Source organism: Taeniopygia guttata, chromosome 15 (assembly GCF_048771995.1).
Source record: "Taeniopygia guttata chromosome 15, bTaeGut7.mat, whole genome shotgun sequence".
NCBI lineage: Eukaryota > Metazoa > Chordata > Aves > Passeriformes > Estrildidae > Taeniopygia > Taeniopygia guttata.
Window position 1 is genome coordinate 9,323,934 of NC_133040.1, and position 21,627 is coordinate 9,345,560.

At 52.7% G+C, this 21,627-nt stretch overlaps 1 long non-coding RNA gene across 2 annotated transcripts; it reads left to right on the forward strand.

Annotated features, from left to right (window-relative positions):
• The first annotated feature begins 2,272 nt into the window (after nt 1–2,272).
• Nucleotides 2,273–20,766, forward strand: LOC115497415 (uncharacterized). 2 transcript variants are annotated; one of them, XR_004369314.3, is made up of 3 exons: nt 2,273–2,526; nt 19,021–19,164; nt 20,635–20,766. It is a non-coding gene; the product is annotated as an uncharacterized lncRNA (long non-coding RNA). The 2 variants fall into 2 exon arrangements; XR_003962987.4 differs by lacking the exon at nt 2,273–2,526 and adding an exon at nt 12,309–12,484.
• The last annotated feature ends 861 nt before the right edge of the window (nt 20,767–21,627 follow it).

Below are 21,627 nucleotides of genomic sequence, written 5' to 3' on the forward strand. Positions count from 1 at the left end.
CTGCCTGTGCAACCATGGACACATTCACCAGAGCTCTGGACACATCCACCTTGTGGGATCCTGCAGCATCTGCCCTGCAGCAGGGTGGGACACACCTCACAGGCAGCTCCTGTCCCCCCACACTGGTGGGAGATGGGGACAGAGGTGCTTTGGGGACAGAGGTGCTTTGGGGGCAGACCCCACCAGGACAAACCCCACTCACCTGGCTCCGTGTGAGCATTCCCAAATACTCTAAGGAATCCTGCTGAGGATGCAGCTGCTCCATGGGGCTCCCCTGAGGCATGCACGGGTGCCAGGCTGCTGCCCCTCTGTTCACACAGGGCGGGGGAATCCAGGGCTTCCCTCTGGCTGCCCTGGCAGGGGTCAGGAACCCCCCTGGACAGAGCCCCCAGAGACACTGTCTGTGATCTCTGTCCATGGAAAAGAGTTTTCAATCTTACAGGATGAATTACCAGCTCTGGGTGTTTGATATCAGTAATAATTAAGTGTGGCACGGGTGCAAAAGTAAAATTTTAGGATTCTAGATTAGGGGTCCAAAGGGGACAAGATGGAGAAATTGGGTGTGTCTTGTCCTTTTTCTCCTTCTTCATGCCCTCCATGTTTCACTGTGGTGTTGGCATTTTTCTGTTGGTTCAGGCTGGGGACACACTGTCCAACGTAGGTGACAGATATTGGCACGTTATTGTAAATCCAGCACAGGTAGTTTGTGGTATTTAATGTTTGTACCATCCCACTGAGGGCAGAGCCCCACACGCTGCCCTGCAGGACAGAGCTGCGGCAGGGCAGCAGAACATGTTAGAGATAAACAGAATAAACAACCTTGAAACAGCACAGACCAATTATGGCTTCTGCTTTGGCAACGGGGCAGAAAGACAGAGACTTTTACAATCTCAGAATCATCAATACCTCAGATTCCGACACAGGGGAGCAGCCTCCTCCCTGCAGCTTCCTTGGGAAGATTCACCCCTACTCCACAGTGCCCCAGGGAGGAGGGGGGAGCTTCAATGGCACAAGGAAGCGGAAAAACAACCTCAGCTTTAGATGGGAAGCAGAGGTGCCCCATGGAGCAGCTGAAAGGCGGCTCTGAGGAGCCGTCCCCAGGCTGGGGGCACTGCTGCTGAGTGGCAATATTGTCCCAGGGCAGAAAAGGCCTTTGTCCCTCCGAGATGGCAGAGCCACTCCAGCCTTTGGCTTTGGGAACGGGGCTGATTCCCTGCTTTGCCTTCCAAACACGGTGCTGAATGGGGGGTTTGAGCTGGAGGCCAGGCTGGCATCCAGCCCCTCTGAGCCAGTGCCAGCAGGCACAGCTGGGGGCCCGCTCAGGAGGGAAGTCCTTGTTCCTCCTCAACAGAAGAAGACTTTGCACAGCTTGAAAATAGGCTCCCTGTTGCCCACTGGGGTTTGGAGGGGGCTGAGGGGGGGAAAAACCCACTGAGGGGAAGGCAGGCAGCAGCATCCCTGTGGAACTGGAGGGAAGGGACAGGGTGCTGTGTCCCCAGGGTCACCTCTGCAGCCCTCAGTGTCCCTGTGTGGGCCATCCCAGCACAGCTCCACAGTCCCTGTGTCACATCCCAGTGAGCCATCCCCCCATGGAGCAAAAGCTCTCCTTGTGCCCCAAGACTGAAGCCCGGGAGCACCTACCCGAGCCCACGTCTCCTTAATTCCCCAGCCAGAAATCAGGACATTGTTTTATGCTCTGTGCATAATTCACCATTCAGAGCTTAATTAACTAAAGCTCCTCGTGGCAATGCCTGGAGAGGCTCCCACCAGCTCCAGGCACTTGCAGCCACTCCAGTCCATGGCTGCCAGGCTCCTTCCCAAGGCAATGGTGCTGCTCTGGTTGCTGTATCCACGTCTCACTGCTGTGCTGTGATGTCCCAAAAGTTTTCAAGACTTTTCTGCTGTGATTTTCAGTTTTTTGCTCCAGCAGGATCTGCATCAGTCACAGAACAGCCAGTGGCTCCATGGTTGCCCCATCCTGACCATCCCCACAAATCCTGGAGAAATCTGCCTTCGACAAATCTGCCTTTCAGCTGCTCTGGGGAGACTTTTCTACCTTGTCCTCCATTCCAGAGTCAGTATTCCTGCCAGGCCTGCTGGTGTTTACTCATTGCATCCCATATAAATTGCAAGGGAGATTACACTGATACATAAAACAGCATTTGTAAATCCAGGAGAGCACAGAACTGTTGTCCTCTCTTGCAATTCCTCCTTGAGGAATAACAAGAAGTTTTTATGAAGTGAGGCAGTGTGCAGCATGATTTTAGTGCTATCCCACTGCCTCTGGAGAGAGGGATTTCTTTGCCTCTGCATTACTCTACACTCGCTGTAATCCATTAATTATCTTCAGGAAAACCCTCTGGCTCTGTCCCTCACATCAGTGTCTCCCTGTGCATTTCAGAGTCCCCTGATCCAGGCAGGAGGGCTCAGCACCAGTGCTCAGCACCCTGAGCCAGGCAGGAGTGCCCGGGAAGGCTGGAGGTGTCTGTAGGACAGGAGGAGCTGGATGCAGACCTCGGCCCTCAGGTAAATATTTTTCATTTGTCTGGCTGAAATAATTTCCCCATGGGAATCATGAAAGCATTCAGTGAGGAACTGATGCAATCAGCATTCCTCAGTGATGCTGATTGGGAATAATCCCTGAGTTGTTGGAGACACTGGAGAGAGGGGGTGAGCACCAGTGGGTGGGAGGGAAAGGAAGAGGAAATAAAGGAAAAGAAGGAAATCACAGATTCCACTCGGCACCAGTAACCATGGCAGTGTGAAAGCCAGGCTTTGTCCAACAGCTGATTGTGATCTTTGAGGGGATGATCGTTTGAGGGGGGAGGGAGGGAGGTATCCGATGCTGCCGTGGGTTGCTGTGATGGATTGGATGTGGCATCAGGCACATTCTCCTGGAAGCAGCGTGATGCAGGATCAGCACAGCGCATCCTAAGTGGGAATGAACTGGCTCATTGACAGATCCCGGGAACAGACAGATGAGGAGAATCATCCTCACAAGGAGGAATTACTAATGAGCCCGCTCAGTCCTGGCGTTTGCTCTGTCACTGCTTGGGTTCCCACGGCCTGCAGGCAAACACCAAAAATCCCTGGAGATGCTGCACAAGCCGGGATCAGTGACTGGTTATGGGGGTGAGGTCCTGCAGCCACACAGCACAGAGACAATTATTCTGCCAAAGCAGTCCAGCCACTCATTTCTGTGCCATGAAACAGGGGTTGGAGGCTCCCAGGGACTGCAAGGTCCCTCTGCAGTGGCTAAAGCAGGTGGCATCGCTCAGGTCCCCGAAACCCCCTGCAGCTGGAGCAGGGAGCAGTGCTTTGCTCCCCCACAGCTCTGCAGAGGCAGTGGCAGCCCCACAAAGCCCCTCCTGATGGTGTTTGTGGCCTGGCCAGCAAAGCCTTGGGCCAGCAGGGCCACACCTGCACCTCCCTGGGACCAGAATCTGTGAAGTGGGTGGCACAACGAGCAGGACAGTGTCACCACCTGTGGCTGTGCTTCCCAGGGGAGGTGACAGCCCCCTCCCAACCCACCCCTGTGTCCTCCCTGGTGCCCCAGGCTTGGCTTTCTCTGCAGAGGCTGCTTGCACTCTTTGTGGGGGGGAAAAAAGGGATTTGTACTAAAGCTCTTTGCATGAAAAAATAAAATCCATACTGTGCTGCTTTGCTCTGCCCCGGCTCCCAAGCTGTGATGTTTCATTGATTAGCTTGTAAGAGCTTGGAGCAGAGCCCGTGCTTTGCTGGGAGCGTTTCCGCAGCTCCCGCAGGTGGAGAGCCATTAACCGCCTCCAGCCTCGTCCCTCCGCCTCCCTGGAGACTTTGGCTGGAGGATCTGGGGCTGTTTAAAGAGGAAAAGCCCTAAAACACAGTCCCCACACTGTGCTGGTGTTCTCACACTCTACCCCGGGCTGGGGACATGGAGGGGGGGTCCCCATGCGCAGTGTCACCCCCCGGGGCAGAGCCACTGCCCATCCTGCAGCTCCGGGAGCTCACTGGGATAACAACTCATGGAGATCCTAACCAAAAAACAGCATTTCACTTGTGCAGAGCTGTTATGGAGCTCGCTGGAACTTCCTGCATGTCTCACTGTGATGAGAGGCCAACAACAAACCCCCGGCACCCCCTGGATAATCTCCTCCTCTGGGGCAGCCGTGCCCCGGCTCCCAGTGCCTGCTCAGGGGTCTGTGGCCATGGAAGGGGTAATGTGCCTCCTGATGCTCCAGCCAGCCGGGATTTCCTGCAGGGACTCATCCCTGGGTGTCCCCTGAGCTCCAGGCCATGGAGCAACCCAGGGGGTTGCTCTGGATATTTTGGAAGGGTTGGGCAGAGATCCTGGCACGGTGCCACAGCAGCCCCACGGGATCCGCAGGGAGCCAGGCTGGGGAGGAGGAGGAGGAGGAGGAAGAAGAGGAGGAAAAGGAGCAAGAGGAGGAGGAGGAGGAGGAAGAAGAGGAGGAGGAGCAGCCAGCAACATGTGTGGGGCACTGGCAGAGCTGCAGCGTGGCAGTGGCGCGGTGGGAAATGCAGCACAAGCTGCCGTGGGATTTAGGGAATGCATCCCAAACACGAGCCAGCCGCCAGGGAACACCAACCTTGCTGCCCAGGGCTGTGGCTGCTGCTGCCTGTCCCCCTGCAGGGGTTTTGGTGGCAGAAGGCACAGATTCCTGCAGCTGCAGCACGCTGGGAGCAGCGCCTGTGCCCCCCGGGAAGGTCCTGCCTCTCCATGGTACAGGACACAGAGCTGCCACCCATCCTCTGCCCACTTGTCCCACCTGGCACGGACTGAGGAACCACCTCAGGATGGTTCTGAGCACGGTTCCCATCCCATCCCATCCCATCCCATCCCATCCCATCCCATCCCATCCCATCCCATCCCATCCCACCCCAATTCCAGTCCTGTGGGAGCCATTTCCAGCTGCAGATAAGGCGTGTGTGAGGCAGCTCAGCTCTCTGTGACCCCCGGGGAGATGCCCCTGTCCCCATCCTGTCACCCGGAGATGGCACCAGAGCTCAGAGCTGCTCAGGCTGTGGCTCAGGCGGGGCTGGGAGAGTGGGAAGGATGCTGCAGGTTAAAGGAGGTCACTTCATTGCAGTCAGCACTGCCGAGATCCCCGAGCAGCCACGGGGTTAATGGAATAAACCAGGGAAATTTGTAAATCTCTCCCCAGCACCCCGGAGATCAGCTTTTGCTTTGTGTTTGGCAGTGGAAGCAAATCCTGCTCCACTCTCCCTGAGCTGGCCATTGAGATGACACAGTGAGGGCTGGCTTTGATTCCCACCTGGAAAAACTCTTTGGGAAAGGTGCTGCACCCAGATTTTTGGTGGCCCTGAGGGCTGAGGGGCTGGGGGTGGAGGGACATGGGACACACAGCCCAGCTGAGTGCACGGAGGACACAACACCGTGGGGGATTTAATAGGGAAGAAGCCTCCTGACGGCCCACATGCAGGTCTAATAATTTACTATAATTGCTTTTATGGCAGAGCGTAAAAATCTAAAATAAGGCTGGGAATTGTCAGAGAATCCCACACGGAGATGAATTTTTGTGTAATCAGAAATTCTGGAGCCACAGTTTTTAGGTTCCAGTGTCTTCCTCTGGAAATTCTGAGGTGTTCAGCAGGCTCCCACAGTCCTGGTGATGGGTCATCTTCTCTGATGAAATCTCCAGTGGTCCTGGCCGACCTCAGTGATTTTGGGAGCCAGAGATCCCTTCTCTGCTCTGACTCTGGAGAGCAGCCCCCAACCCTGCACCCTCCTGGCCACCCTCCAGCCTCTCCACAGGGCTCAGCATCCCAGGGGATGCACAGAGGGGTTTTGTTTCTCTCCAGTCCCCTCCACACCTTGTGAATCTGTAAGAATTATACTAGCAAGAATTTTTTACAGTCATTTGGTATGAGTGCATGTCCTTCTAGGGTAGTGGCAGAGGGAGGACAGGTCTGTCCCTGGCGGGTGACACTAAGCACCGAGGTAATTCTGCCTCTAACCCTGAGCCGTTATCACAATTACTGCCAGGGCCACTGGAAGATACTTGGTAATTACGTGGCTCTTTCATCTGGGATCTCAGAGCACTTACTGATCAATTAATTACACTTTCAGCAGGCTTTGGCCCCGGTGCCAGATGCAGATCAATAATCCCTCTCCTGAGATTGTGGGAATCCAGAGCTTCCCTCCAGCTGCCCTGGCAGGTCTGGGACCCTGGCAGGGGTCAGGAACCCCCCTGGACAGAGCCCCCAGAGACACTGGCTGTGATCTCTGTCCATGGAAAAGAGTTTCCAATCTTACAGGATGAATTACAAGCTCTGAGTGTTTGATATAAGTAATAATTAGGTGTGGCACGGGTGCAAAAGTAAAATTTTAGGATTCTAGATAAGGGGTTCAAAGGGGACAAGATGGAGGAAATTGGGTGTGTCTTGTCCTTTTTCTCCTTCTTCATGCCCTCCATGTTTCACTGTGGTGTTGGCATTTTTCTGTTGGTTCAGGCTGGGGACACACTGTCCAACGTAGGTGACAGATATTGGCACGTTATTGTAAATCCAGCCCAGGTAGTTTCTGGTATTTAATGTTTGTAACATCCCACTGAGGGCAGAGCCCCACACTCTGGGGCTAGATTATTGATTTGGCTGGACAAATTTGGCTGGACAAATTTTCATTTATAACAAAAACCAACAAATTTCGTCCTCACGAAGCTCTATATAAAAGAGCAGTATATTTTGAATAAAGGGGAGTTTTACTCTCAGCAGCCTGGTCAGAGTCTCTTCATTCCTGTCCTGCCTCAACAGCGACAGGCACGTCCTGAGCAACACCAGGGCTCAGCCAAGCTGCTCTCAGCCCTCCCCTGCTCGGCCAAAGAGCTGCATCACTTCAGCCCAACATCCCTCCCTCCTTTCCTGGCTGCCCTCCGCGGTGCCTCCTCCTCGTGCCACCCAGCTGGCACAGCCAGTGCTCCCAGCCCCTCTTCCCAACCCCGGTGGGGGCAGTGGCACACGGGAATAGGGGCTGGGTGGGACGCCAGAGCAGGTTTTGTCACCCTGGGACAGTGGTCTGCACTCTTGGCTGTCCTTCCTTCCTTCCAGGCAACCTTTCAGCCCAGATGGAGAGCGCCATACGGAGTTTTGTTTCCTTCCCAAAACACACGGCACATTCCCCGCCTGTCGAACAAGGTGCCCGTGCCAGGCTGTGCGACACGGTGACAGGCACAACCAGGGAGCATCCACGTCCCTGAGCGGGGAGGGAGGGGGACACAGGGCAGCTCTGTCCCCTCCATGCCCCACATCCACCACTGGGCCCCCCGCTCCTTGTCACGGGGCAGCACAGAGGAGGTTTGGGAGCCGAGGGCAGGTGTGGGACACAGCCAGGGGGGAGATTCTCGATTCCAGTTGGGGTTTGATACTGAGAGCTGCTAAAAAAGCAGGGTTACACCTTCCAGAGCTGCTGCTGCTGTGCAGGAGGCTGAAGATGGAGAGGGTTTTTACAAGGGTGTGCAGTGCTGGGTAAGTGAGAGTGGCTTTCAACTGAAGGAGGGTATGTTTAGATTAAATATTAGGAAGAAATTATTATCTGTGACTGCCCAGGGCTGTGGCTGCTGCTGCCCGTCCCCCTGCAGGGGTTTTGGTGGCAGAGGGCACGGATTCCTGCAGCTGCAGCACGCTGGGAGCAGAGCCTGTGGCCCCCAGGAAGGTCCTGCCTCTCCATGGCATGGGACACAGAGCTGCCACCCATCCTCTGCCCACTTGTCCCACCTGGCACAGGCTGAGGAACCACCCCAGGATGGTTCTGAGTCTTGCTTCCAACTGGGGATTGTTACTGAACTGCTAAAAATGCAGGGTTACCCCTTCCAGAGCTGCTGCTGCTGTGCAGGAGGCTGAGGATGGAGAAGGCTTTTACAAAGGTGTGCAGTGCTGGGGTAAGTGAGAACAGGTTTTAGCTGAAGGAGGGTGTGTTTAGATTAAATATTAGGAAGAAATTATTATCTGTGACTGCTCTAAAAGCTGTGGGTGAGGGGGTGGCTGCGGGGATGTCCGGACATTGAGATGAAGCAGAGCCAGCAGAGGGATAGAGGGATGAGCCATCAGCTGGGATTTCTCCAGCACTTAAAAGCCTCCTTCACATTCTGTGCCATGAAACACAGCCGTGATTTTTGCTTTACAAGTGTGATTGCTTATAACAGCATGAAATTACAGCCAGAGCTGGTCAGCCTGGCAGCAGATAAGCAGAGCTGGGAGTGTGGCATTGTGTTGGTACTTGGGGAGGGAGCCCCGGGTGAGCCACATCTCTGGGCTATCCCAGTGGGGAGCCCAGAGGAGATGGATGGGCAGAAAGGACAAGCCAAGGGGCTCAAATTGGGAATAAACACATGGGTGTCCTGTCCAGGGCATCCTCACTCTCCCATGTGGGGACTCAAGTTCTGAGCGCCCTGGGTGTTGCTTCAACACTGCTCTGTCCCTCCCTAAACCCCTGTCATTTTCCTCACTTTCATAAGCTTTTTTGCCTCTCTGAGGAAAAATGTCTCCATTTACTCATCACTGCTCTAATTCCATTTGTGAGCTGTGGGTGTCAGCCAGAGGTGGGCCAGTGAGACCCAGGAAGGATTCCTGGCAGAAGGAGCCTGTGTGTGCTGGGTGGGATTGATTTCATGGTGCAGAAGCCACTCAGCAGCAGCCCTGCCTGCCCTGCCTGCCCTCCTGCCATGCACAGCACTGTGGAAAATGCACTTATTCGCATATTAGACCGATTCTCTGAAGTTCAAACCTTCCAGGTATTTCTGGTCCCTCTCAGTCTTGCCATCCCCTTTCATCCCCTTTCATCCCACTTCCCCTGCACCTCCCTGGTTCTGCTCTGCTTGTCAGAGGGCAAATAAATCAGCTGGGGGCTGGGAGATTTTCCTGGAGACTGCGCTCTGGCAGCCTGACCTTTGCAGGGAGCAGCCCAGGAGTGCTGCACATGGCATTCCCTGTGCCACAGCAGCAGCAGCACAGCCAGGAAAGGGCCCTTCCCAGTGCCTGGAGCAGTGCTCTGTGCCCAGAAAGCCTCGAGCATCATGGCCTGGCAACAGAGGCACTGTGGGATGGGCAGGGCTGCTGGTGGGACAGGGCTCAGGGCAGGGAAGCACCGGCTGCCTCTGCCTCTTCCTCAGACCCTGCTGGTTCCCTGTGGCTGGTGCTGAGTCTTCCACCCTGAACCAAGCTGACAGCCTCCAAAAATCCTGTTGATGGATGAGCTCATTAAGCAGGGGTGCACTGTGAGGGAGGGAGGGGAGCAGATGACTTATTGCCTTCGCTGGGGGCTTTGCTGGCAGTGAGAGGAACGTTCATTCCTGTCACCCTGTTCTTACGAGAGTTTTAAAGGTTTTTTTTAAGTTCTTATGTCTTCTAATATTTACGTATTTCAACTGAGTTTTCTCACGCGTGTTCATGTAAATAATGGTTGTTTTGCATTCTTCTTTATGAGCAGAGAGAATTGATGAACTGTTGGTTTGACCAGTGTAATTGGAGAGGTGACAGTTTCACCCTCCAACCCACTGTCACTTTTGCTATTGTATATATATAGTAGAGTCAAAAAATAACGTTTGCTTTTTTAGGTTATTTTTCTTTCCTTTTACATCTAACCTGCTTCTGTGGGTTATTTATTTCCTCTTCCCCAAAGCCAGGGAAGCAGCAGGTGTGTTCATCACTGCAATGTGGCATGGCAGGTCCCTGAGGCACTGGGAGCCAAACAGAGCTTGGGGTGCTCCTTGCTGGTCTCTATCCAGCTCCAATGATCCATTTCCAGCTCTCAGAAGGAGCCACTGAGATGACCCAAAGCAGCCAAGGGCTAGAAATGTGCCTGCAGCCAGGGAAGACACCTCAGTGTGCTGGGGAGCCATTTCCATGCTCAGCACTCATGGTTAGCTCATCCCCGTGTGCTCACGGCGTGGATATCCAACAGGGGGATGATCCAGCACGGGAGTGGGAGGGATTTGGATTTTTCTTTCGTGTTTATTTTCTTGGTGTGCTTCAAGGAGTTCTGTGCAGCAGTGTAGAGGATGAGCAGGCTCTCCCCAGGGGTGCCTGGGTGCACTTTTGGCAGGGGATCAGGGATCCAGGGGCTGAGTGGAGCTGGACTCTGCCCTCTAGCACTGCTGAAGATGCTGAGATGCTCTGGAGCTCATGGCCCAGGGGGACACCATTTGGTTTACCCAAGTTTGTCTGCTCTTGAAGTGAACACATAAAGGGAGAATGAGAGTTTGAGCAGGGGAAGGTTCCTGGCTGTATTAGAGAGAAGATTTGCAGTGCTGGCTGCGGGATCAAGGGCTGCATTAGCACTGAGCTCAGGTGTGGTGAGATTTCCCAACTCAGCACAAGGCTGTGCTGGCCTCTAAACCTCACAGAGCACTGGGCAGAGACAGCCCCTGCCTTGCAGGAGTATTTGGGGTCTTGATTCATCAGTGTCTCCTCAACACCCCCATTCCCAGAGGGGAAGGATGCCCTGGCAGTGCAACCCACAGTCCTGGCTGCTGGCTGTGCATCAGGCATCGACGTGGCACCTGAAAGCAGCAGGAGCCCAGCTCCAGTCTCGGGGACAGAGGGAGATGATTGAGGAAGGCTGGAGGAATAAATCCCCCCTCTCCCCTCATCCTTCTGCTGCAGCTCTGCCCTGGCACAGCGGAAAGGCCTCACGCTGGGCTTCAGGCAGAAAGAGCAGGTGATGGTTGTAAAGGCTGGTGTTGCTTGCAGGAATGAGTTATCCCAGGAAAAATGCAGCTTCTCTGCCCCTGTGAGCTCCTGAAGCTTTGATATGCTCCTTCTGTAAGTGAGAGAGCCAAAGTGAGCATGGAATCGGCACCATCTTCCCCCCAGAGTTCTTCTTCAGGCTTCGCTTGGTGTCATAATGATCCAATCAGTCCCAGGAGGCTCCAAATAATTATTAATTAAGGCAATGATTGGGTGATTTGGCCGTCATTGCAGCTGTCTTTCACAGGGAGAGAGAAAAGCCTGTTCCTTTCTTATTTTTCCCTAAAGCCTGACTCTGATGGCACGCGGCTGCTCTGCAGAACACAATGTAATAGCAGGGTGAGTCACAGCCAAGGATTTGTATTCAATATCGGTTCGGATTACATTAGCTTTGCCTAATGCCTGAGCAATAAAGTGCCTCTTCATTGTATAGCTGCAATTTATTTCGGCTCCTGGGTTGGTACAGAGCAAACATCCATCACGCAGCAACACGTGTGCCCTGCGAGGGGAGCAGGCTGGGAGATGCCAGCTCTGCCTCTCCTCCTGCTCCCTCCCACCAGGAGCTCCTATTCTCATGGAATCCTGAACGGTTTGGGTTGGAAGGGACATCAAAGTCCATCTGATCCCATTCCCTGCTGTGGATAGGGGCACTTTCTGCTACAGTGTGGGAATCCAGAGCTTCCCTCTGGCTGCCCTGGCAGGTCTGGGACCCTGGCAGGGGTCAGGAACCCCCCTGGACAGAGCCCCCAGAGACACTGTCTGTGATCTCTGTCCATGGAAAAGAGTTTTCAATCTTACAGGATGAATTACCAGCTCTGAGTGTTTGATAGAAGTAATAATTAAGTGTGGCACAGGTGCAAAAGTAAAATTTTAGGATTCTAGATTAGGGGTTCAAAGGGGACAAGCTGGAGGAAATTGGGTGTGCCTTGTCCTTTTTCTCCTTCTTCATGCCCTCCATGTTTCACTGTGGTGTTGGCATTTTTCTGTTGGTTTAGGCTGGGGACACACTGTCCAACGTAGGTGACAGATATTGGCACGTTATTGTAAATCCAGCACAGGTAGTTTGTGGTATTTAATGTTTGTAACATCCCACTGAGGGCAGAGCCCCACACGCTGCCCTGCAGGACAGAGCTGCGGCAGGGCAGCAGAACATGTTAGAGATAAACAGAATAAACAACCTTGAAACCAGCACAGACGAATTATGGCTTCTTCTTTGGCAGCGGGGCAGAAAGACAGAGACTTTTACAATCTCAGAATCATCAATGCCACAGATTCTGACACTAGTGCACATTGCTTTGGCAGAGGAGCAGAGATGCAGAAATGCAGCGGAGGCTGCGGGAGCACAGCCCGGGCTCTGCTCTGCTGCAGCTGCTTGGCAAAGGCTCCCCGGGCCGGGCTCTGGCAGCTCAGCGCCGCCGGCACAGCCCAGAGCAAGGGCGAGGGGACAGCCAGCATTGCTTTTTTTAGTTTGCAGAGGGCTGGGAAAAATGGAGCATTTTCCTTTGGCTGCCCTAACGGGACCCAGCGCTGATTCTCATGGGCAGCGGTGAGTAAGAGCCTTGTTCCAGTGAGCTCATGGGCACTCTGTGCCCCCTTCCCCAGGACCCTGTGACTCTGATCAAGATAACCCTGGACCCTCCTTCCTGCCCCAACGGAGAGCCAGGGAAGCCCACCCTTCCCAAAGTCCATATAGACCCCTGACATTTCCTGTTCGTCCTCTTCTGCCCTGCTCTCCACATGGACATCACAGAATAAAGAGAGCTGAACCAACAATCTCGGGGTAAGAGCCTCTTTTGGAAATCTTTGCCATCTCCTGATATTCCTCCCCTCAAAGCCTCTGATCTCTGGGCTAGCCTGATTATTCAGGGGGCTGTGTGAAGGGGGGGAACGTCAGAGTCTTATCTTTATTTACTCAGTTTCATGCCGGAGCTGTGGAAGACCTCGGAGGAGGAGGGGCAGGTCCACAAGGAACCTCCATGAGCACTTCCAGCCTGGTGCTGCTGAGAGCAGAGCTGAGCAAGTCACTGCTGCTTTCTGAACAGGGCAGAGGTCCCTTTTTGCCTGGCACAGAGGCACTGGGCTTGTTGAAGGAGGGAACCGGCCACAGCTTCGCTGGGAGAAGCTGCCAGGGATTTTTTTATTGCCGAGGAAGTGCCCCCGTATCTCCTCCTGGTCCCTTCTTGTTTGTCACCTGGCCAAGAGGGACCCATGGGTGTCCCCAAGGGGATGGACACATCAAAAAGCCACCACCAAACAGCGACCCGGCTCTGCGCAGTGACACAAAGTCCTGCAAAATGTGGGAATGAGGGAAGCAGTGCCAGGGCTGTGCTGGGAGAGAGGAATATCCCTGGGATGGGGTCCTTTGGGCTGCGTGATGCCATCACCATTAATTAGCTCGCAGCGTCCTCAGAGCCCCGACACCGCTGGTGTCACCTCCCGGGGACAATGACAGCTGTCCTGCAGTGCTGGGGATGTGGTTAGAGGTGACATCTGATTGCTGAGAGCACCTCAGCCCGTGCCTGCCAGCAGGGCTGGGCCAGTGCCAGCTCTGGGCTCCACAACCACCTGCAGAACACCACCAGCACCCTCTGCTTCCCTGACGGAGCCCAGGCCTGGTTCAGGGCCTCCGTGCGCTGGAAAAGTCTCTCCTCCAACCCATGCTTCCAAAGAAAGGCTCAGCAGTCTCTGTTGTTTGGTCTCAAGGCAGTTTATTGCAAGTTATCTAAAAGATTTTCTTCTCGAGCTGCTGTGGTTTGCTCACAGCTCAGGCAGAGGCACACACACACCCTGACATCCTCTCTGACTCCCGACTGCTGCTTCTCTCCCCGCCCAGGGCTGTGCTGTCTTTTATATGGTACATTACGTGTTACATGTTTACAGTTTTTCCCCAATGCCTATTACCTATATTAAATGGTGCTTTTCTACTCTAAACCAATCTGTGAGTGCCAACATCACCAAGAACATGGAGGTAAGGAAGGAGAAAGAGGGAGGACAGGGCAAGACAAATCCCTCCATCTTAAAACCTCTGACCCCCATGTACAAAGTAAAACCCCCCCTGTACAGGTGTTGAAACCCCCCTGTACAGCACTCAAAAATTCTTCCCTTTACTTTGTGACTACTTCTACTATAACATCTAATCTTTTGTGGCTTCTTGTTCTTCCTGCAAAGTTGGTAACTCATTCCATGGCTCAAATCCAAAATCACAGCTGTTTCCAGCTGCCTGCCAGGGTCTCAAATGCTTCTGACCTGGACCTGGAACCTCCAAAAACGTCTGAGGGACATTTTGAGTTCTGACACTTCCCCACCCTCATTTCCCAGGAGCCAAGAGCTCTCCCAGGGCCTCTTTGGGAGCAGCCCCGTGTGTGGCACAGCACCACACTATAATGTGCCCTGCAGGGTGCATTGTCACCCTTCTGTTCCCTCAAGAACACCCTTGGCCACCTCTCAAATGTGCTGGTGGCATGGCTGTGGCAGCTGCTGTGGGAGAGCCACAAGGACTGAGCAGGGCAGGGAATTCCCTCAGCGCTTCCCAGGGATGGGATTGGGAATCCCTGAGCCCTGATCATCCCACAAAGCCAGCACTGCTCCCACTGAGGAGCTTAATCCCTGGGGCTGATGCTAAACCTGTTAGTGCTGGCAGGAGCTGATGGCTCCATGCCCAGGGTGCTTCTCTGGGATTAAGAAAGAGTCCCCATCCCACAAAACTGGGTAAAAAGCCCTGTTTGCTGGGTCTGCTGGTGAGACAGTGTCCCACAGGAGTGGGGGAATCTGGATTCCTCGGTAAATCTGCTGCCATCCAAGAAAAAATCCCATTTTAATCAAATCCAAGGCAACGCTGCAATCTAGACACAGGAAATATAGGCCATGCTCGCAAACTGGGAGGTTGTGTCCCAGAAAACATCAAATGAGAAAATACTTTAGAGGCTGGAGGAGCAAAAGCAGCTCCACAGGCTTTCTTAGAGCTCTGGCACCCTCCAAGGCTGGAGCCAGTGACCCCAGCACCCTGGGGAGGTTCAGGGGGTTGCTGTGGTCCTGGCACGGTCCTGGTGCACCTGTGGGAGCAAGGGAAATATTCCATGCAGGGCTGGGAAATGTGGCTCGTTAAAGAGGGGTTTGAAAAACAGGAGAGGGCGAACAAAAGAGGGAGGAAAATTCTTTGAGGACTGAAAAAACACCGCTGAAAGGCAAGGAGGCAGTGAGGTCCCTGGGGTTTAGCCAAAGGAGGATCCAGAGGTGCCTTGAATCCGCTCTGCAAAAATGTTCCTGGGATACAGCAAGCTCTGAAAGGGCCTTTTAATCCAGCAGGGAAAGCACAAGAGAGCCAACAACTGGAAGCTGGAGCCAGACACATTTAAATTAGAACAAAAGACACATTTCTAATAGTGAGGTAATTAACCACTGGAACGAATTATCAAGGGGAAGTGCTGCTTTCTGAGTCTCTTGAAGTTTTCAAATTAAGTCAGGATGTTTTTTTCTGAGGAAAAGTCTTCACTTGAGAAAAAACAACTGGAGGAATTCGAGTCTGTGTTCGAATGTCAGCCCAGACCCTGCAGAACATTCTGGCCTCAAAATCAGCTTTTTTTGATAAAACTGGTGGAATTTTTAAGATAATTGCCATGGAATGGGAAGAAGAGACATTTCCCAGCATATTCCTATTCCCAGTGAAGCTGGTCCTGCCACAAGCTCTGCTCTTACACTTGTCTCCCTTGGGGCAATTCTTTTGCCCTCTGGTAAATGGTGTCTGTACAAAATTTGGAATTTGGAGAATGGTCTGCATGCATCCCCAGGGACCTGCTCTGGGTCATGGGGCTGCAGCTCCCTGGTGCAAAACCACCCTGGAAGCAGAGCCCTGTCTGAGCTGGGGTTCTCCTTGCAGGACACTATAAATATATGCACAGATAAATATATTTATATTTGTCTATTTACATTTCTGTGGCCCATTGAGCAGCAGCAGCATTGCAGTGGCTGTGCCTGGGGTGAGGTGGTCCCTGTGTGTTTGGTGTCAGGCAGTTTGGCCCTTCCTGTGAGCTGGGGCTGAGCTGGGAAGTCAATCACAGCTGCTCCGTGGAGCTCTGGTCCTGTAATTAACTCCGTGATTAAATAAAAACGTAATTCCTTCAACACCTCCGCACTCCTGCTTTATTGCAGGAGAGCCCACACAAGGAATTAATGTTTAAATAATGGCTTTCCTCCCCAGGAGCAGGCTCTGAGACAGGCAGGAGTATATTAATGCTCTGTCCCACGGATGGAAGGAGCAGCACCTTGCTGGGGCCACAGAGGCAACAGTGCAGCATCCACTGGGATTTTCCCAGTGATCTCTGTCTCCACATCTTCTGGGCACAGCCCAGGGGATCCCCTGGGCAGAGTGCAGAGTCCCTTTGAGGGGTGCAGACCCCAAATCCCCACCCCAGCTGGCACGAGCAGCCTTCCCTGGCAGGGCCTGGAAATTTCCTGGTGATTCCTGCAGCTGGGATGGAAGTTTGGTGCCTGGAGGAGTGCAGAGAATCCCAGCTGCTGGCTGCACTGATTTCTGAGCTGTCCATCTCTCCCTTTTGGCAGATGCCAGCTGGGATGACAATTCTTCAGATTCTGGTGAAGAATTGTCTCTCCCTGCAAAGGGCGACGCAGTTTCAACCTCTTTATTAAACCAAGCACAATCCTGTGCGCCAGCAGAGATGAAGAAAAGCTCCTGATAAGTGGGACTGGCCATTCCCTGAGTTTCCAGTCTCCTTGGTTACAGTACACCACACAGATGCTTTTCTCGGAGAGCAGGCTGTGAGCAGAGCTGGAATCCCAGATTGGAGGGGTTCTCCATCTCCCTGCCTCGTACCTGGAGCTGCTGGGAGGATGCTCAGCGCAGGAGGGGGTGGGGAAGGGGCTCCTGCTGGTTCTGCAGAGGTGTCTGAGTGATGCAGTCAGAGCTCTGTGCAACCCCAAACCCTGAAGCCCAGCCAAGCTGCTCCCAGCTATTAACGAGACTGAATGGAGAATGTGCTGCCTGTTGTAACTGCTGTGAGGGTATGGGGACCAGTGTGGGGCTCAGAGAGCCTCAGCCCCCACCCAGCACCTCCAAGGAAGCCCAGGAGGGTGCTGGTCCCATATTTAATGCACAGGAGGGTGCTGATCCCATATTTAATGTACAGGAGAGTGCTGATCCCATATTTAATGTACAGTAAGGTGCTGGTCCCATATTTAATGCACAGGAGGGTGCTGGTCCCATATCCAGTGACAGCAGGGTGCTGGTCCCATATTTAATGCACAGGAGGGTGTTGGTCCCATATCCAAAGCACAGGAAGGTGCTGATCCCATATCCAGTGACAGCAGGGTGCTGGTCCCATATTTAATGCACATGAGAGTGCTGGTCCCATATCCAATGAAAGGAGGGTGCTGATCCCATATTTAATGCACAGGAGGTGTTGATCCCATATTTAATGCACAGGAGAGTGCTGGTCCCATATCCAGTGACAGCAGGGTGCTGGTCCCATATTTAATGCACAGGAGGGTGCTGGTCCCATATTTAATGTACAATAAGGTGCTGGTCCCATATTTAATGCACAGGAGGGTGCTGGTCCCATATCCAGTGACAGCAGGGTGCTGGTCCCAGCTCTAGAGCACAGGCAGGAGTGGCTTCAACACAAATTTGCCACGCTGACCCCACACCCGTGCAGTGCCCACGGTGCCACGTGCTGCAATGCCACCTCTGCGGTGTCACCCAGGGCATGGCAGTCCCAAGGGATCGCTGTCACCACAGCCAAGCTGTGACAGCCATTAGTAACATGATCCCCTGGCTGGTCAGAGCCTCCTGTAGCTATGGTAATGGACTACCATAATTCACAATTATAATGTCAGATTTAAACCCCGGGCTTGTGTAAAAGGATAAAAATATCTCTTTGCTCGTGGGATCTCAGTATTATTTGCTTTGCTATATTGGAAGCTAAATGCTCTCATGAACATCAAGTGATTGTGCCGAGATTAAACACTTTTCTTCTGTTTATGCACGTTTCACCCTTTTATAGTTTTATTAAAATGCTGGCTGCACTCTCAATTAAGCGAAATCCTTCTGCAGTTGTAAGCACATTTCACAGGAATAAATAATGTAATCTGAAGGGTGTTTTGGGCTCAAAATCACCATGCTAAGATATTGGGGGGTGCAGAGCTGGGGCAGGGGAGCGGGCACTGCCATCTCACTGTGCTCCAGCAGGGATCAGGGAGCAATGAGCCCTCCAGGTGTGTCCCCCTCCCACACCTGGTTTGCATCTCCAGGGGCTCGTGGCAGAGATCCCCTCCTGCACCCCATCCCTCCTGCCTTGTCCTCGGCCACCCCCCACAGCAATGCCACTGACACCTTTCATCTGAGGAGCCCAAAGCCCCTTGTATATATTATAAATACTAATGAATTAATCACACAAACCGCACAGCTTGGGCTCCGCCAAACTCGCAGTCGGCGTTTCTCCGAATTTCGCATGGAAAAATCTGTCTGTTTTCTGCCATTTCTTAACCTCCAAATGTTGCTTTCTTGGCACTTTCCAGAAAGCACATGTTCAGGTTTCCAGCACAGAGTCCTGTTTCCCTGGATCCCTGCCCACGCTCCCCGAGCTCAGCTGAGCTTCCACGTCCCAGTGCTGGTCCCGGTGCCTGCCCGGGGCACCCTGGCACCAAACCCTGCTCACCCTCCCTGGCACCTCTCCTGCCTGTGTTTGTACAGCACCAGGCAGACCAAATCCCTGTGAAATCCCACCCACTACTGCTGGGAAACTCTGGCAAAGCAGGATGGCTTTATCCTTCAGGATGGCAGCTGACAAAGGCTGTGCTGTTGGAGAGTAATTAAAATGGACAGGTACCAAACCTTTGTCTGAAAGCCCCCGAGACCTTGAGCTATTTCTGACACATCAGCAGAAAGTGGCAGCAGCGTGACAAGCTCAGGGACACGGCTGGCTCTGAGGGACCCTTCTCCCAAAGCACAGTCATGGTGCCCTGGCTGCTCCAGCCAGCAGAGGAGAACACGAATATTCCTTAGGAAAAGCGTTTTCAGCGGCACCGCTTTGCCCCAGTTTTGGATTTTTGCTGTGGGTGATGCCTGGGTGGGTTGGAGTCAGTGCCAGCCCAGAGCTCTGCAGTTGGAATGCAAATGAGCCTCAGATCTTGGATTTGCTTCTGCTGGGTGGGTTTTATTCCCTTTAAAACCCTCCCTCTGCTCCAGGTACTCCAGTGCCAGCACCAGGCTCCTGCTGCAGGAGTTCTCTCCCCACTGCTTTGCAATGTGCCACACGAGCACAAAGACCTTGCACTGTAATTAATCTCTCGCTGTTCTTTCAGGACTTGGATTCAGAGAAATTCATCAGTCAGAAAGAGCAGCTTGGCTGGGAGTTGAGGGGAAAAACAACACTTTTCCCCCAAAGCCATGGCCAGTGGGTGGAGGTTTATGCCCAGCAGCGGAGTTGCTCCCTCTTCATCACCCAGGTGTGCAAATGAGGACCCATCTCCTGCCCTCAGTCCTCTTATAAATTATTTAGCACAATCCAAATTACTGGAAATATTCACTGGCTGTCCAGCTAAATCTAATTTGTATTAAGTTCATTTGGCAGCAATTTTCCTTAATGGCCAGAGTGGCCTTCTGTGGGTGTGTGGTAAGAGTGATCTCTTGGATATAGGTGGGAAAGGCCTGCATGGGCCTGCACTCCAAAATAACAACCAAAAATTAATTATAGCCATTATAACAGCTCAAAAGTACATTTAGTGAAAGTGGAAAATAGAATGTGGATAATTATAGTGGTTTTCCCCTGCTGTATCAATCATTTGATGACATAACAAGCTCCTCTATAAATATAGAATACATCAATAAAATACCTCACACAGAACACAGAATATATAATATATAATGTATTATATAATATATAATGTATTATATAATATATAATGTATTATATAATATACAATGTAATTATAAGATACATCAACGTATAATATGTATCAACCATATATTTACATCTAATAGTTTCTTTACAATAGATATGCAAAATATTCAATATTAGATATATGATAAATAATATATTTAATCTATTTATAATGCACATTCTGCATTATATGCATTATAAATGCATTATATTCTGCATTATATTCATTATAAATTCTCCATTATTTTGAAGTGAGAGAGACCAGGAGCCACCCAGGGGTCCAGAGCAGGGCCAGCCCTGTCCCTGCTGCTCCTGGGCAGATCCCAGCCCGGGGAAGTCACTGACCAGCCCCACCACATCCCCCTTTGCCTTTTGGATCTCAGCTTTTCCAAACCCCTGGAGCAGCAGGATCAGTGTCAGCCTAAGCTGACAGCTCCCAGCCCAGCTCCTTCCTCTGCCCCTTGTCCTGACTTTAGGGATTTTTTCCCCCTGGGAAGCGGGAGGTGCTGGCAGGAGTGGGTGTGGGGTGGGCAGGAGGTGTGGGCTGGCTGGCACTGAGGCAGGAATCCCAGCAGGACTTCCAGGAGGATAAAGCTCAGCCTGATAAAAACCAGCCCCAGGCTGACAGTGGCCCTGAGCGAGGGGGAAAGGCAGGAGCTGGGCAGGGAGCACACCCTGCCCTCCTCCTGGCAGGCCCTGGGCAGGGGTAAGATCCTGATGGTGATGGGGACAGGGGATTTAGGGTCACCCTCAATGTCCCTGCAGAGCACAGGAACACAATTCCTGCTCTCCATCCTCACAGGGATGAGGAGGGTGGCTAAAGCAGCACTGCTATGGCAAATCCAGTCCATTTTCATTTCCCACCCATCCCTGCAGTGCCATGCCATGCCAAAGACTTGGCTCATCTCTTCACAGACCCATTTCCCTGTTGCCCTGATTCTTAAGATTTTCTAAAGCCTTCTGAGTTTACATTCTGTTAGAGAATTTTCTCACACATTTTTCTATAAACAACCTATTGTTTTGCATTCCTTCACAGGGGTGGAGAAACTTGATGTACTGGTAGTTTGTCCAATGTCTTTGGAGAGGTGGCGCATTCACCCTCCAATCCACTGTCACCTTTGGAAAAGTATAAATGCCGGAGTCAGAAAATAAACCCTCTCTTTTTTCACCTTGCAATAGCAGTGGTTCATGTTGTGCTTTCACGTGTCCTATAGAGACATTTCCCCATTCCAAACCCATCTGGAAGTCCCAGTGCTGGAGCACGACCCAGCCACAGCAGCAAGCAGCGAGCAGGGCGGGGAGGCTGCCATGCCTGCTGAGCCACCCCGAGGAAGAATAATTTCAATTCTGTCTCCCTTTTGGAAGGGACACATTTAATGGCAGAGAGGCTCCGTGCATGGCAGCAATCGGGAATTAACTCACTGCCGTGAAATTGAATCCTGTCAGCGTGGGCAGGAGCTGAACACAGTGTAGGAGAGGTGGGGGTCCCACGTCCCCATCCTTCTGCCAGAGCCACCAACCCATCAGGACATCCCTGGCTGCTCTACCAGGTGAGGATGTGCAGCTCTTGCTGCTTCCCATCCCCTGAGCAGAGTTAGGAGTCAAAGCCAAGCGTTCACAGATACAGGTGCTGGGAAAAGCAGTTTATTTGTTGGAAAAGAGGCTCACAGACCCAGCTAATCGTTTGGAAGTGCAGTAAATGGAGTCCCCTGATTGCTCTGAGAGCTTTGGAGGAGGCCACACGGCACTTCAGGCACGTGGTGGGATTCTCAGGGTGGTCTGGTGCAGGACCAGGAGTTGGATCCATGATCCCTGTGGGTCCCTTCCAACTCAGGAATTCTGTGATCTCCTTGATGCTCAGCTCCTGCAAAGTGCTGTGGTTCAGGGGGGTGATGGGGAGACCAGGGAGGTCTCCAGCCCTGGTACCCACCTCAGCAGGGACTGGGAATTGCAGCTGAGCCTGCCCAGCTCACCTGCACTGCTACTGGATTCTCCTTGAGGGACAGATTTGATGGGCCAAAGGAAGCTC